Below are 18169 nucleotides of genomic sequence, written 5' to 3' on the forward strand. Positions count from 1 at the left end.
TCATTAATTACCACTTTGTTCAGTCCTTGTGTTGACTAGTAAAGGTTAGTAGCCACAGACCTGTGGACTATGACCTCCCCAAGGGCAAGAATTGTGTTGCATTCTCCTTGTACCCAGAATCAGTGAAAACCCCTGTGACGAGCAGAAAATAAGTGCATAGTAAGGGCAGTTACTGCCATTAGCTGAGTGCCTGGCATAAACAAGGTGTTCAAATGAGAGTTTCCTTCCCATCTCAGGGGCTCAATCAATTCTGACCTTATAACATGGCTTGGTGAAGGCTGCCACGGCACTGCTGTATGAGCCATCCAGAAACCACCTGCCAGGAGGGTGAACCAGGTCCTAGCAACTGAACAGGCACTGAACCCAACCCAAGGCCCTTCCCCTCCACTCCTACCATCCAGCCACTGCTCAGCATCACAGTCAGATCATAGCCTCCACTCCCAGCCTAGCCCCTCCTGTGCCCTGTGGACTCTGTTGCTGGCAACTACATCCTCGTGTCACCAGTGATCACTGCCTCCCCACCGTGCCCCGCCAACATGTGCTCCAGACTTCTCTCCAGCCAGGCTGTGCTCAACCCACATCCAGCTCTGCTCTGACCCAGAGCCCAGCCCAGACAATTCTGACATACTGTGGTTCCAAACAGTCAAGATAGAACACACTGGAAGGATGACCAGAGAAAAGACATGATGTGTTCATTGTCATGCTCATGGTTCCACTGCAGCGGTGAATGGCAGAGCAAAGACTGAAACCCGGGCCCTTGACTTTGGGCCCAGTCTCTGCCATGAGTTGGTCATGTGACCTTGAGCACAGCTCTGAGCTTCAGGGTTGCCATCTGTAAAATGGGATACTGGCTTGTCTCTCGCTCAGCTTTACAGATGCTGGAAACAATGTTCCAGCGCAGAGGGTCTGGGCAGGAGACTCCCCCCTCCCCACCTCAGTAGGGCCTGAACTCCAGTCTCTGGGGATATGGGCTTCAACTGGATGCTACCACTTTTATATCTGCCCTGGGACCCAAATGCCACTGTCACCATGGGGCTCCTGTTGCCTCATTGAATTGCTAGCTTTTTAGCCTGCATTTCTGAGATCTTTTTATACGCTCTGCCTGACAACTCTGTTACTTTGGGTTAAAAACAAACTTATACGGCTGTGTAACCTTTGGTCTACAAAGATTGTCAGATCTGAATTCAGAAAATAACACTGTTCCAAACTCCTGTTGCTGAGAAGGTGCAAGGTGACAAAATCCAGGAGGGGCAAAAGCTGTGAGCTGAGGATGCTAAGTATGATCGCAGGGGGAGGCCACTTAAATTTCATAGGTAGCCAGAAATGTCTGACTCGTATGACATTTTAGAAAAAACAAGCTGCAATAATGTCACCACTAAATTAACACCATTAAAGAAAAGCGATTATTAGTGCTTAGAATCATGGGCTCCAAGAATAATAATAAACATGCGCAGTACAGCATCAGAGTGGTCAGAGTCCCAGTTCTTAAGAGTCAGAACCCAGTTTGATCCCAGCCTCACCATTTTTCCTGGTGGTGTGCTGTGTTTTGTAATTGTTCCATGGCTTCAATTCTCTACCTGTTAAGTGGAAATAATGCCCAACTCTTCAAGACAGTGAGGGATCAAATTAAATGAGGCAATATATAAAGGGCTTGTAGTAGACAGAATAACAACCCTCCCAAAGATGTCAACACTTAGTCCTCAAAGCCTGTGAATATGATACCTTACATGGCAAAAGGAACTTTGCAGGTGTGATAAAACTAAGGACCTTGCAATGGGGAGATGAATCTAGATGGTCGAACCCAGTGTAATCACAAGAGTCCTTCTGAGAGGGAAGTCATGGGATCAGAGGCAGAGGAGATGTGATAACAGAAGCAGAGAGAAAGAGAGAAGACAGACTTAAGATGTCACACTGCTAACCTGGAAGACAGAGGTAGGGACCTAAAGCCAAGGTATGCAGGCAGCCTCTTGAAACTGAAAAAGGATATTCTCCTGGAGCTTCCAGAAGGAATATAGGCCTGCAGACCTCTTGGTTTTACATTTCTGGGCCCCAGAACAATAAGAAAGTAACCTTGTATTGAGTTATGTCACTAATGTTATAGTAATTTGTGTTGTTGTTCAGTCATAAAGTCATGTACGACTCTTTGTGACCCCACGAACTGTAGCACGCCAGGTTTCCCTGTCCTTCATTATCTCTTGGAGTTTGCTCAAACTCATGTCCATTGAGTCAGTGATCCCATTCAACCATCTCATCCTCTGTCACCCCCTTCTCCTCTTGCCCTCAGTCTTTCCCAGCATCAGGGTCTTTTCCAGTGAGTCGGTTCTTCACATCAGGTGACCAAAGTATTGGAGCTGTAGAAACAGTCTTTCCAGTGAATATTCAGGGTTGATTTCCTTTAGGATTGCCTGGTTTGATCTCCTTGCTGCCCAAGGGACTCTCAAGAGTCTTCTCCAACACCACCGTTCAAAACCATCAAAACCTGAGCACAACTTCGGTGCTCAGCCTTCTTTATGGTCCAACTGTTGCATCTGTACATGACTACTGGAAAAACCGTATCTCTGACTATTGGGACCTTTGTCAGCAAAGTGACGTCTCTGCTTTTTAATATGCTGTCTAGGTTTTCCATAGCTTTTCTTCTAAGTAATTAGTGACAGCAGCCAAAAAGCTAATATAGGACTTTGGAGCTTTAACACTTTAACACTATGGCTGGCACCTGCTAAGTTATCACTAAATGGTGCCCATCATATAGCTACTAGTACTTGGAGGGACTGTAGTGGTTTCTTTGTGGCCAAATACCCATTCAGACGTCTTCACCTTTTTCTTGAAGTCCCAATGCGGGATCTTCTCTCTCCACTTGGTCATGTCAATTGACAGTGATCTCTAAGCAGCCTATCATCTTGGGAAGCTCTGAAATGGCTGAAGAAAGTTCATTCTTATGTAAACCTGAAATCTTCCCATCTGGCCCTTTGAAATCTGCCAGGGTCCCTCTGCTCCTGAGATGCCTTTAGACAACTGCATATATGTCTCGGCTAACCCCAAGGCTTCACAGCTAACCTCAGAATTCATACAGGGCTTTGGGCAACTGAACAACATCTTTGATGTCCTGTTCCTGCATTTTTCTCTCAGAACACAGCTACTGCCTCTGAGCCCTGGGTCTGCACAGGGGCGGGCGGAGGCAGGGGGGCACTGTTTGAACCCACCTGCTCAATCCTATTGTTTGTCTGTTTCACTTCACATCATTACATTTAGATTAATATTTGAGCCTTTTCTTTGGGCCTTGTTATGCCAATAAATGTACTCTCTACATATCATCTCAAGATTTCAGGATTAACTAAGTCATTTATGTCTGCCTTACTAATAAAAATATCAGATGGAACTATGACTGTGGCCTTTCACTAGAAATGTACTTTCATGCTGACAGTGATTAGCATCTTTGGGTGTGTATTACCCAAATACTAGTCTGCAGTTGAAATTACTTTATCTTGCACACAAATTTATCATGAGATTCCTTGACAAATACCAACCTGAGGTATGCTTTGCTTCTACACAGCTAACACAATTCCCTGACATAATAATCTAGCAAGCCTATCACAAAACTGGGAATACAGTTTCCTTGTTGTGGCTTGCTCTTAAAAGAAGCCACACAGGCTTCTAGAGAATTCTCCATTTTTCCTATGCTCACAAATCAGCCTTCAGTAATCAACTTCATGAGGGTGAATAGGATATCCCCATTCTTGTAGACTGCAGAATCTCTCCCCGTCTTTATTAATAAAAACTATATTTTCCCATCTCTTGTGTTCCATTTTCTTTCCCACTCTTCATGCTCCTTAAAGATTATCAGCAGAGACTCTCCAGCTCCAGTGGTAAGTTCTCTCTACTCCCTGGGGTGTAATTTGTCCTGGCCAAGAGACTTGAGCTCATTTACAGCAGGTTGGTGCTTGTTATAATCTCTTTATTCATCTTGAACTTCAATTTTCTCTTACCAGTTTTCCTTTCCTTTTTAGTAAGTAGATTGTTCTCTGTGGCAAAGAAAAAGGAAGTAAAAGTCTGCTTTCTTGCTGTCATTCTAAAATGCAACAGCATCACATTACTCTAAACCCATGAGTGAATGGTTCCCCTTCGACTCCAGCAGTGCTTCTCAAACTCCTCTAAGGTACTTGTTAAAAATGCAGATTCTCCAGAGAATTCACCTCTCAGAGGCTCAGTTGATTGCTATATTAGTTAGGGTAACACTAGTCACAAAAACAAACCAAAATTAATAAAACAGCTCAAATATAATAGAATTTTATTTCCTGTTTCTTGAAGTCCCAAAACGGGTGTTCTAGATCAGTGAATGGCCCCCTCCGAACAATAAGTTAGAGAGCCAGAGCTTCCTGGGTTTTGTTTCACTGCCATCTTTAATTTGCAGCTTCCAAGATCTCCATGTTTGCCTGTATCAACATGGAGGGAGGGAAAAGAGCATGCAAAGTACAAGGGCAGATTTTAATGGGTCAGGTCTGAAAATGGCATGTATTACTTCCATGCATATTTCATTAACATGAGTGCATCTAACTAAAAAAGAAACTACGCAATATAGCCTAACTGCAAAGGAGGCTGGGAGATACATTTCAACTGCAGGGGTGCTGGGAGATGTAGTCTAGCCCAGGAAAAAGATTAAAAGGTTACAGTGCACAATCTGCTGATGTGGATGTTGTTATTATTGTTCAGTCTATAAGTCATGTCTGATTCTTTGCTACCCCATGAACAGCAGTAAGCCAGACTTCCCTGTCCTTCAGTATCTCTGGGAGTTTGCTCAAACTGGCATCCATTGAGTCCCCTGAGTCCATGGTGATGTCATCCAACCATCTCATGCTCTGTCGTCCCATTCTCCTGCAAATTTCCCAGCATGGAGGTCTTTTCCAATGAGTCAGTTCTTCACATCAGGTAGCCAAAGTATTAGGGCTTCAGATTCAGCATCAGTCTTTCCAATGAATATTCAGGGTTGATTTCCTTTAGGACTGACTGGTTTCATTGATCTCCTTGCAGTCCAAGGGACTCTCAAGAGTCTTCTCCAACACCACAATTTGAAGGCATCAATTCTTCAGCACACTCAACCTTCTTTTTGGTCCAGTTCTCACATCCGTACATGACTACTTGAAAAACCACAGCTTTGACTATATAGACCTTTGTTGGTAAAGTGATGTCTCTGCTTTTTCAGACACTGTCTAGACGTGTCGTACCTTTTCTTCCAAGGAGCAGGTATCTTTTCATTTCATGGCTGTAGTCACTCTTGACAGTGATTTTAGAGCCCAAGAAAATAAAATCTGCCACTGCTTTCACTTTTTCCCCATCTATTTGCCATGAAGCGATGGGACCAGATGCCATGATCTTAATGTGTTGAATGATGAGTTTTAAACCAGCTTTTTCACTCTCCTCTTTCACCTTCATCAAGACACTCTTTAGTTCCTCTTCAACTTCTGCCATTAGGGTGGTACCATCTGCATATCTGAGGCTGTTGATATTTCTCCCAGCAATCTTGATTCCAGCTGGTGTTTCATCCAGCCCAGCATTTCGCATGATGTACTATGCATATAAATTAAATAAGAAAGATGATAGTATACACCTTGTCGTACTCCTTTCCCAATTTTGAACCAGTCCATTGTTCCATGTCCTGTTCTAACTGTTGCTTCTTGACCTGCATACATGTTTCCCAGGAGACAGGTTAAGGTGGTTGGGTATTCCAAGCCACATCTCTGTAAGAATTTTCCACAGCTTGTTGTGATCCATAGAGTCAAAGGCTTTAGCGTAGTTAATGAATCAAAAGTAGATGTTTTCCTGGAATTCGTTTGTTTTTTCTAGGATCCAACGAAAGTTGGCAATTTGATTTCTGGTTTCTCTCCCTTTTCTACACCCACCTTGTATATCTGAAAGTTCTCGGTTCACATATTGCTAAAGCCTAACCTGAAAGATTTTGAATATAGCCTTACTAGCAAAATCAGCACAACTGTACAGTAGTGTGAACATTTTTTGGTGTTGCCTTTCTTTGGGACTGGAATGAAAACTGACCTTTTCCAGTCATGAGGCCACTGCTGAGTTTTCCAAATTTGTTGGTGTATTGAGTGCAGCACTTTACAGCATCATCTTTTAGTATTTGAAATAGCTCAGCTAGAATTCCATCACCTCCACTAGCTTTGTTCATAGTAATGCTTCCTAAAGCCCACTTGACTTCACACTTCCAGGATGTCTGCCTCTAAGTGAGTGGCCACACCATCGTGGTTATCCAAGTTACTAAGACCTTTTTTGTGCATTTCTTCTGTGTATTCTTGCCACCTCTTCTTAATCTCTTCTGCTTGTTAGGTCCTCACCATTTCTGTCCTTTATCATGTCCATCTTTGCATGAAATGTTCCCTTGATATCTCTAATTTTCCTAACCAGATCTCTAGTCTAGCATTCTAATGCTAAGTTCTGGTTATTTCTAATAAAATTTTACCTTAGCCAAAACTCTGGCTAATTTCGAAATTGACCTGAAACTACACTAAAATTATCAGGGGTTTAGAGTTAAGCTAGAAGATACACACCTGTTGCTTTCTAGGAAAATTCACAGCAGCATAAATGAAATGTGACCAATTTCCAACCCTCTCCCTGAATGGGCAATAAGTAAACCTATAAAGAACTGAAAATTTTTAATGACATCATCCGGTAAACATTTTTTAAAGGTTTAGACATAGTGAAAAATGTTAACATAAAAACCTGCAGTGTTACACTTGTTGAGGATTAGCATTTGTCTGCAAAGTCTAAAGGAGAAATCTTTTATCTCAATAATACTACATTCTTCCATTTGTAATAGCCTCTGATTTTTTAAACAGTTTCTATTCGAGACATCTTTAATGACCTGATACAAATGCGCCTTTCTTTATACAATCAGGTAACCTGGCACATTTGCCCTGCTTTCCCTTAGAGATCCTATCTGTAGAACCCATTCATCTTGTGTGCTTAATGCCTCTAACCCAGCTCCTCCCTTTGGGTTCTGTCTGTTCTATTTCATTCCTAAATGTCTCCTTTTGCCCCATGTTTTAACCTGTAAATTGCTTGAGACATCTTGAAAGCAGACAGGTCACAAGCCTTAAATAAATAAAAATAAATTAATGTGTTTCTGCCCAGTTGTATATGAACGGAATGTCTAATAAATCAGCCACAGATTAAATATCAAAGGGAAAAGCTTCACTTATGGGCAGTTCATGCATCCTTTTATAATGTGAACTTTCAAATCCTTCTGTTTTATCATTTTGAATTTTCATATATCATATTTTCTTATAGTAAGAGATGGACCAGATGGTTACTTTTATCACAGACTCAGGCAATTATTAAGACCCTTAGTAAATATCTAGTAAGTACCCTGAGTTCAGGCCCTACTGCTTTCTCTTCCTCGTTGCCTCTGATTCCACGGGGACAGGGCCTCTGGGGCCAGTGTGTTGACAGTCGTGTTTCCCCAGAGCATGACCTCACAAACTCTTCCTCCCAGACCCACCGAACAGAAAGTGCATGCAGTTGCACAAATGCAAGTAGGGATAAGCACTGAAGATGAAATACAGAGATACATATTCCAAAGGACCCAAAACAGCTGAAGTACAACTAGATACTTCACCTGCAAACTGAGATTTATCTCAGAATCTGAGAGTGCCTGAAGCTCGATTCCCAACAACTCTGTCTTTGGGGAGAAGAGTGAACTTGTTCCCTTGGAGGAGGGGCTGCCTTTTGCTTGTGAACATGACAGGTAGCCTCAATTTGGGGACTTGAAATAAATGGGCTTCCCTGGTTGCTCAGATGGTAAGGAATCTGCCTGCAATGCAGGAGACCCAGGTTGGATCCCTGGGTCAGAAAGATCCCCTGGAAAAGGAAATGACAACTCACTCCAGTGTTCTTGCCTGGAAAATCCCATGGACAGAGGAGTCTGGTGGGCTACAGTTCATGGGGTCACAGAGAGTTGGACACGACTCAGTGACTAACACACACATGGAAATAAATCATAACTCCTGAGACAGAGCCTTGGACCTGGCTGTCTTCATGAAACAGCTGATGAAAATGAGATTTGTGGCCAACGGCTCTGCATGGTGGCCCCTCTGCCTCCCACTGTGTTTTCCCCGCCCGCCACTGCCCATGTGGACTGCCACACTCCCGGGCAGCCTGAATCCAGGCAGAAGGCAGAGAGCACAAGGGTCTCTGTCGTAGGGACAGAGCAGCTAGTCACCTGCCCTGGATGGTCTTGTTCCACTTCCGGTCCAATATAGGGCTTCGAAATGACCACACTCGTGACATGGTTTTAGCCCCAAGTCCTACTGAAATCTCAGAGAGAGAGGAAAGACACTGGCACCAGTGGATTCTGGAGTCAAACAGGGAACTGGCAGGACTGTAACCTCTTTATTCTTAAAAACAGCTTAAAAATATGTATGCAAAGAACTACGAGGATTCAGTCTTCTCTCAAAAGTCTCTTGAATTTTCCCTTTCATGAAAGCCTGCTTTCGTGATCGAAAGACTACTCTAACACTCCAATAAAATGTTCCTTACAACTATCCGCCCAATCATTTGGGTCTTTTTTTACACCGTCTCATAGAAAAGCATCAGGCCCTTCTTAAACACCAAAGAAGTAAAATGAAATTTTGGTCAATATGAACAATTCAGCGCCCAATAAATATGTATTGAGCAACTAGGAAACCCACTCCTTTGACCACCGTGTTTGAAGAATCGCTTTATCAGCAGGGAAAGAAGACTCTGCTCTCTTAAAATGCCCAAGCAGTGTTTCCTGTCGGTTTGGGAGTCAGAACCATCCAGGAAAATTGCTACTGGCTCTGTCTAATTAGCACTCCTGCCACCTGCAAACAACTGGTACTAAAAAAAGGTGCTGAATTCCTGCCATTGAAAATGCCAAAAAAGACACCACCACTTTCACTCTGAATCTTAGAATCTAATAGTTCACTGATTTGGGCAAAGAAAGAAAATACATTTTCATTTTCATACAAAGGAAATGACTGTTAACAATAAGCCATGTCCCAAAAACTAGCACACCTGGATGAGTTCCCCAATCCAAGGATCCAGCATACTCTGTCCTCCTGGCCCAAGGCTCCTCTGCTTCCCATGGAAACCTCCTCCCTCCTCAGGTCCAGCCTGAGACCTGTCTTCTCCAGGAAGCCCTCCTGACCAGCCCAGCTCTTACAGATCTTCCCCTGGACCCCACAACACTTGGAGTCTTTTCCCCACATCTGAGCACTAAGTTATGTTTCTTGATAACAACTGTTTTTACCTCAGCCTCTGTCAAGAACAAAAACCAAGTACAGTAGTCCCACCTTATCTGCAGGGAATACCTCCCAAGACCTCCAGTGGATGCATGAAGCAGGGGATAGTACCAGACCCTACAGGCATTGTGTTTTTTCCTGTACTAACAGGCAGGTGGTGGATATGCTGGACAAAGAGCTGATTCACATCATGGGCTTCCCTGACGGCTCAGATGGTAGAGAATCTGCCTGCAATGCAAGAGACCTGGGTTTAATCTTTGGGTCAGGAAGATCCCCTGGAGAAGGGACTGGCTACTCACTCCAGTATTCTTGCCAAGAGAATTCCATGGACAGGAAGGCTATAGTCTTCCTACAGTCTTCCTCTGGAGTTGCAAAGAGTTGGAAACAACTGAACAATTAACACTTTCACTTTCAATGGGCAGGTAGTGGATACACAGGACAAAGAGGTGATTCACATCCTGGGCAGGATAGCATGAGATTTCATCACGCTACTCAGAATGGCATGCAATTGAAAACCTATTAATTGTTTGTTTCTGGAATTTTCCATTTAATATTTTCAGAGGTTGACCACAAGTAACTGAAACTGCAGATAAGGGTGGGGTGTGGCAGGGAAATCCTATATTGCATTTGAAACAGGCAGGGTGAAGCTGAGCAGTGTGAGGCACCTTGCACCTTCCCTGTATTCCTGAGAGCACCCACCAAAAGGCTGAGCAGGAGGCCCTCCACAGACCGCTGACTGCGGGACTAGCATGTGTCTTCACCACAGAGCAGGGTGGCCACAGCGAAAATACAGCAGCTGTGACTTCTTACTTCCTGCTCTAATCAACACCATGGGGCTGAAATGCAAGACACACAGTAGGTGCTAAATAGATTTTTATGGATTGATTAACCACTGGAGGGACAGTGACTTATGTAGGATTTACTCATGCTTTTGATGCCAAATGAGGGTGATTTTAGCAGAGCAGAATGTTAGAAAAACAAAACAGCAAACACAAAACCCACCCAGCAGCGAGGCTGGCTCCTGCTCTATTTATACCCACTGCGCTCCTCGAAACAGATGTCCTCTCAGACCTAAGGGTTTCTGACGAGGGGTCCACTCTTCCTAGTGACCTGTGCATTCAGTAATCAGAGACATGGCTTTCCTCTTCCACACCAGCCCTCTGTGTGGCCAAATCAGCCTCTACTGTGACTTCTCCAAGGGAAAAGACCTGGGTTAATGACAAAGGAAACTACATTTGTGTGCTGAGTATGATGAAAAGGACAAAGGCTTTGGAAATAACCAACCAGACTCCGTTTCCAGTTCTGCCACTCACTGGCTGTGTGATTTCAGATCACCCACCCTCTCTGGGCTTCCCTGATAGCTCAGTTGACAAAAAAATCTGCCTGCAATGCAGGAGACCCCAGTTGATTCCTGGGTCGGGAAGATCCGCTGGAGAAGGGATAGGCTACTCTAGTATTCTTGGGCTTCCCTTGTGGCTCAGCTGGTAAAGAATCTGCATGTAACGCGGGAGACCTGGGTTTGATCCCTGAGTTGGGAAAATCCCCTGGAGAAGAGAAAGGTTACCCACTCCAGTATTCTGACCTGGAGAATTCCACGGACTATACAGTCCATGGGGTCGCAAAGAGTCAGACACGACTGAGTGACTTTCACTTTCACTCACCCCTCTGGGACACAGTGCTTGAGGCCGAGAACACTAATTCTACAGTTTGCTATGATCATTGACCAGGTATTGTGGCTAGAATACCTGGTACAGTGCTTGGCATACTGCAACCACTGAGCAAATGAACGTTTTGTTGTGGTTATGATTCAAACACAAACAAGGAGAGAAGTCCATCTCAGCCACAGTGGGTACTCCCAGACAGTCCTGCTGTGGCTTCTTTGGGTGAGGGCAGTAGCTTTCCAGCACAAAGTCCTCATCTGACAGACTGCACAAAGGATGGTCTATGTTCTGAGCCGGGAATGCATGTTCTGGTTTATTCCAGTCTACCTCTCTGGGGACCACAAGTCCACTCCTTCACAATCCAGCCACTTGGAGCATAGTCCTGACCTCAGAGCTCAGCTTGGGGCATCTCTGTCAGCACAGGCAGGGCTGACTTTTGAAGCTCACTCCACATAGCTAGATCTGTGTTTCATGGAGAAATCTTTAACCGGAGCTGAAGAAGCTCTCACGTCTAACACCCAACAAATCCCATTTACCATGAAGAGAGATCCATGCTAACCATGGAGCTTATCCCAAAACCACAGAGTAGGGCCCTGAATAACCCAGAACAGATCCCAGCTGCAGGCAAGGTCTATGCAGAAAGACAGATCTCTTACACACACAAACCAGATCCAGTCACCGAGACCCTGGGGAAACAGGAACAGATGACACTCCAGCTGAAGTGGGAGTTCATGTCTAGACCAGAGGGGACCTTCCTGAGTCCAAACCAAACAGTCCCTAGCTGGATGGAGCCCCAGTGCAGGGAAAGATCTGGGCTTCAGACTCTGGAAATTCTTACTTGCATGCAGGCTCTGGGGATGAGAGAAGGGTGGTGTGAGGACAGGGGAGACGAGCCCACTCTGATTCTAATTCACACAGCTTTTCTCGTTCTTCTGACAAGCCGGCACCCCCGGTGGGCTATTATCAAGATCCAACCCTGAAGGCTTTGCAACACTCCAGCATGGGCACCCTGGGCATCACCTGGGTGGATGCAGATTCAGCAGAGCCTCTCTTCTCTGATAACGCCCTCGGGGAACCTGGGATAATCGTTACACCTTCACCCAGAGATGTAGCCGAAGAAGGATTCTTAGAGTGCTTATTTCCTGCTTTCATTTGAGGATCACTGAAAATGATTTGTCAGACGTTATGATCGCCTCAAATGGCCAGATCTTAACCTATTCCTTAGCCTGCAAACCTCAGCCATATTTCCATAATGTCTACACCTGTCCTGTGTAGCCTGGTGGATCTCACAGCTCACAGCGGGTGAACCCACATAGATCATTTCAGAGGACGGCTTCCTACCACATGAAAGAACACTGACTCACCTGTGCCTTCCTTCTCCTCTTCGCTCTCAGTGCTTGAGGTGTTAATTGAGTCCTTCTTAAAAATCCCAAGTAATCCTTTCTCCTTTCTCCTCTCTACATTACCCTTCAATCACTTTGCATGTACCATGTTAAGAACTTAGCATTCAGACCACAGCTCGCATTCCCCTTCAGGTTGTTGGAGGAGCTTTCTTGCACGGGCTCCGACCTGCTCCCCCTCCAAGGCACCCTCCTGTCGCCCTCTCTTAAAAAGACCCCCCTTTTCCTGGCTGATCCCCACCATCAAGGGTGGACTCCTTTACTCTGTGTCCTCTCCCCTCCCCTAGGCTTCACACACCAAAACTTCATCCGATTTTCTTTTCTTCTTCTTTTCAGGAAACGCAGTTACTCCATTCAGGAAACACCAATGGGGCCATTTCCCCAGGGTCCTCACTCCCTTTCACTGACAGTCCTCCGGCTACCCTCAGTAGATTATTATTATTTATTATTTATCAGCCGCCACACTGTACTCTGCTTCCCACAAGATATTAAAGAAGACACAATCCCTGAACTGAGTTCACAGCCGAGGAGAGCAGAGGCCTGGATTCACACATCACAGGAGTGAGCTGAGCGAGAGAGATTTACCAATCACCCCTCCCCCGGCCCCGGCAGCGGGCGGGCGGGACCTGCAGAGCCCGCCCGGAGCTGGCTCCTCCCAGTTTCAGCCAAAGAACAAGCAGGCCCCCTACCTTCCACACCCCCCTCCCCAATTTCCACCCAGGCCTCAGGCCTCTGCGGCTTCGCCCTGGGGAGTGGGGGGGCAGAGGCTGTAGCCCAACAAGACGTTACATTCAGGCTGGAGATGGGGATGGTGGGGGGTGGGGGGTGGGGGATACATTTCCTCTGAAATCAAAACCAAATGAAGGGGTAAGGTAGGGGAGGGGAAGAGGTCAGGGAATGAAAACCAGATCTAGATCTACCAAGAAAGGGGAGACTGGTGCTGAAATTAAAAGCTGTGACACAGTGGATAAGCCCGCAAAGGGGCTGCCACGGGCCTCTAGCCAAACCTCTGCTATGAAGGTGGAAGTTAGGGTCCGTGGAGACCGCACGTGAGGAGAGAGAAGTGACGGAACTAAGAAAGTCTGTGTAGACAGAAAGGGAGTCAGTGAAGACATGGAAGGCTGGGGTGGCCAGGGCAGGGGCTGTCGAAACAGAGAGGGGTCCTGCGGACTCAAGAGGGTCGGTGTAGACAGGAAAGTCCGTGGACACCGAGGGGAGTCGAGCCTGCACGGACTAGAGAGGGTGGGTGGTCAGGCTTTACGGGGCCGGCCGAGGTTCTTCAGGGACCTGGACAATTCCTCCTCCTTACCGTGGCTGAAGTGTCATAGGGAGGGCAGAAGCTGAAAGACGATTGGACTTTTCGTTCTCAAACTTTTCCGCCAGTTTCCTCAGGTGTTGAGCGCGGCCGGGGAGCTCGCCTCGGTCCCGTCCGCCAGCCCGGGGCCGGCGGGGCCGGGAGGCCCGGGGCGCAGGAGGCCGGGACCAAGCACCGCGCATCTGCCGGGCGCGGCCGCCGAGCTGGGCAAGCAGGGAGCCACCGCAGGGGGCGGGCGGGGGCGGCGGATGGACGGATGGACACACCCGCGAGCACTCCGCCCCGGGCCCCAGCGCGCGGCTGCCCGGGATCCCTCGGGCCCGAGGAGCAGCGCCGGGTGCCCGGCCGGGGGCGCCCCGCCTCCCCCACCCTCCGCCCCCGCCCACTCGGGCGCCCGTGATTGGCTCCGCCCGCCCCTGGCTGCGCGCCGAAGCCCGCCTCCCTCGCAGCTAAAGCAGACGGTACCCGGAGCGGAGCGAGCCAGAAGGGAGCATGGTCCCCGCGCCGCGGCCGCGCCAGCCCCCGCCGCCGCCGCTGCCGCCGCCGCGGATCTAGCTGCAGCCCCGGCCCCGGCTCCGCAGGGCCCGCCCGCAGTCCCCGCGGCCGCCGCGCCTGAGCGCAGCCCCCGCCCGGAGCGCGAGCCCCGAGCCCGGAGCCAACCCCAGCCCGGCGGCCGCCGCGGCTGCGGGGAGAGCCGGGGGGGGCGGGGGGAGCGATGCTGCCGGAGCCGCCGCCGCCGCCGCCTCGGTGAGAGCCGCGCCGCGCCGCGCGTAGCCGCACAGGCTGACAGGCAGAAGGACTGACTTCCCTCTCTCGGGCATCCTCCCTGGGCTGCCGGGAGGCGGCGGCGGAGGAGGAGGAGAAGGAAAAGGGGGGAGAAAGCGGAGAGCAGGAACGCGAGGAGGAGGTGGACCTGGATCCGTTTCTCCCGGCCAGGACCCGAGCGGCCCCAGCCACCGCTGCCCGCCGGCGCCGTCCCCTATCCATCAGCCCTCCTGCGCCCAGTCGCGACCCCAGATTCTCTGCGCGTCGGGCCGGGGCCAGAGCCGCGCGGCCGGAGGTAAGACGCAGGCTAGGGCGCCAAGGATGCGGCACCGGGGACCCAGGGTGCTGGAGGCTGCGTGGGGCCGGGCCGGGCTTGGGAGTGGGGCCGGAGAACCCGGAACGCTGGGCTCGGCTCCCGCGGCGGCGGCGGCGGCGGCCGGAGCCTCCCGCGTCTGGACTCGCAAGGCTGCAGGAGCCCTTGCGCCTGCGCTGCTCCAGGAGGAAAAAGGGGGGGAAAAAAAACTTCCTGCCCCCGGGCGTGGATGCCCCCGGGCTGCCCGGGGCCAATGTTGCGGTAGTAGTGGGTGCTGGAAGCGAGTGTGACCACCCCCCCACCCCCCACCCCCGCCGAAGCAACCCCTCTCAGCTGGGCCCAAGAGCTTGCGTCCCTCTCCAAGCCACCTCCCTGGAGCGGCCCAGGGCCCGGGCCGGGCTGGGGGCCAGGAGGAGGCACCGGAGGGCAGGACTCTGGGGGCGGCCACGCGCCCGACCCTTTGGGGAGGTGCGCGCCTCTGTGCGGCGGGAAGCCAGGTTGGGGTTTCTGCCCCCACCCGTCCTCAGACCCCGCATTTGGGGACCGGGTCTCTTCACTCAATCCCAAGTAACTTTCGAGGCAGAGGAACGTGAAAACCACAGGGAGGAAACCCGCACAGACCTTCTGTAACCCCCTCCCCTTCCCTTAGCACCTTGTGGGTGCCAACGTGTTTGGGGGGCGCGGAAACGAGAGCGTACCGGAATGGTGGGGCGGCGAGGATGTGGGGTTGGGTGGGGAGGGGTTGTTTATGTGCGGGATAGTGTGGACTGGGAGATGTGTGGTGTGGGAGTGTGGGCTTGCGCCCTGACTGCCGCGGGAGGTGCCGGCTGGCAGAGGGCTCACGTCCGGGTCTCTGTGGCCTGAAGCGGGCCGAGAGCGCGAGGGTCATCTGCGATCGCGGCGCGGGTTCGGACTCTAGGCAGTGCGGGCCCCGGACCCCGAGGGAGGGGAGCGCTCCCCCGGGGTCGAGAGAGCAGAGTCGAGATCCCAGATAGGTCCGAGGCAGCTCCCAGGTCCGAGGCAGCTCCCGGGCAGGTCAGGTCTGCGTCGGCCGGGGAAGGCGGGGACGCGCCGCCTTGCCTGCTTGCCTGCCTGCAGCCAACTGTGATGGGGCCAAAGCGCAAGTCTCGGATGCCTGGGTCCGCCAGCGGAGAAGCCAGTTGTGGTTCCTGGGCTCTGAAACCCAATGGCAGACACGGGGTCAGTTGGCGGGTCCCTAGGGATGCTGATGGGTGAGGAGCCGCCGCCTTTGCCATCCCTGCCGCTCTGCAAATGCTCTCCTGGCTCGCTACGGTGCTTGCGCCGCGGCTAGCCCGGGGCGAATCGTGGACGCAGGTATTTATGTAGAATTAGGGGAGACCTCAGCGCTGGAGGGACCGGACCGCTGAGGACGCCCAGCTGCAGCTGCCCGTGAAACTTCCACATCGACTCAGGGACATTCAGGCTCCACTATTGCAGGCGCCAGCCTCTCACCAGCCGAGCTTCGCTGGGATTCGGACTCCTCTTGCGGTGATAAATCTGTCCTGGTTACAGCTGTATTTACCCTAATTTCAGTCTCTTTAAAGTCATCTGTCTAGTCACTTCAGAGTTCCTTTTCTTGTTGTGTGGTCTTTTCTCCAACTCAGTCCTGGGACGGCAGATTTAAGGAATTATTTCGGTTTAGGATGAATGACAGCAGATTTAATTAGCCCACCTCATTCGTGATGTTTTTTAAAAATTACAATGGAAAGTGCAAAGCTACTCTTCTGGAGTGGGCATGATGAACAAATTTATCAATTGTTCCTCCCGACTCTAGGCTAAAACGTTGTTGGATAATTCACAGGTGAATACTTTAAAGGCTGGTTGGCATGCCTGTGTTTGAGTAGTCACATATTTCAGGCGTTTATACAAATATGAAGCTATGTGCCACTGATGAATAAAGTCTCCGTCCTGTACACTCTTCTGAGTGCACTTGATTTATCATCCTGCTATAAATCAGAGAATTACTAGCATATGTGCCCTTAAACTCTATATAAATTTAATGGCATTTAAATTGGTTTATGGGCTGATGCATTTAACCAATTTTAATAACTTTTCTGCACAAGCATCTTATAAACCATATTCGTCCATGATTAAGAAAAACATTTTCTTCTGTTCAGTCTCTCCATTTGTAGCAGTTAACAAAAATTTATAGGTCTCCAACTTTCATTTGCAAGCAACAATCCAAAGGAAATACCTAGAGTTGTACTGAAATAAAATACCCTATGGTAGCCATGGTAACAAATAGATTAAGGGTTATTGGTTTTCATCTGTATGTGATGGGAGGGAGGAATCTAGGTTGTATCTTTTTAATTATGCTTCTAATGAGTGGTGGTCATACTTCAAGTACTCAGTGCAGGAGATAAGCCAAACTGAGAATTCAGTGCTGTGAGAGGTTTATTGGAACAAAGACTAGTAGAGCCCTGGAGAATGACTTCTGCTAACTGCAGCTCCTCATATCCAGGAAGCAAATAGGTAAAACCTTTTTTATTTTTCAAGTAGATAGATGAGAATTGAGTTAGTCCCTTTAAGAGCAGAAAATTTATTTTCCTTATGAGCTCTTACCAAAGGAACCTTTCAATCTGGCCCATGTTTTCTAGGAATAAACATGTTAGAAGTGTGGATGTTGGTGTGGATTGAGTGTCACAGTTGTTATCAACACCTGTCAGTCTAAGTGAGGCATATCATTAGTCTATTCAAATCTTGCTTATTTCAATATTCATGCATTTCCATGGTGATCCATTCCATTTTTATTTACTTAGTCAACCTTATAAATCTTTGGCATCAATTTCAGTTGTACCATCTTTTTTTCTTTTATTTATCAATTGATTTGGCTGTAAATCATTCCCATTTTAAAATGTTTCTTTTTTCTCCCTTCTGCTAGTTCCCAAAAGTTTACACTATTGCTGATTGCATACAGATAAAATAACACCACTGATGCTAATGTAGTTTTTTGCATCTCATTTGATATGTGTGTATGCATGGGTTTTTTCTTCTTTTTTCTTCCAGCAGGCTTACCTTAAAGCTTTCTCACTTTATGGCCTGGAGATGTCAATCCAACCCACCAGAACTGACTAAAGTTTTCCCTCCCTTCTTTCCTTCCCTCCTTCCTTCTTTCCTTTCTACCTTTCTTCCCCTCCTATCCTATTATGGTTCAGGGATTCTTTATGTCTTCAGTTATATCTAGCTCAAACAGACTTTTGGACTTTGTATATTAGAACAAGCCCGTAGTCCTAGGATCTTGTCTCATTAAGTAGTAGCCAAAGACAGAATGTTCTGGAGCATCAGATTATTTTTCCAAATACAGTATATGTTTACTCACAACATATAGTATCTCTGGGATCACATAACATTGTAAGTTCACTGCACAGGCAGCTTTGCTTAAATATAAGTGATGATTTTGCTCACCCGCTTTCAACTTTGCTTTC

This window comes from Capricornis sumatraensis, chromosome 1 (assembly GCF_032405125.1).
Source record: "Capricornis sumatraensis isolate serow.1 chromosome 1, serow.2, whole genome shotgun sequence".
NCBI lineage: Eukaryota > Metazoa > Chordata > Mammalia > Artiodactyla > Bovidae > Capricornis > Capricornis sumatraensis.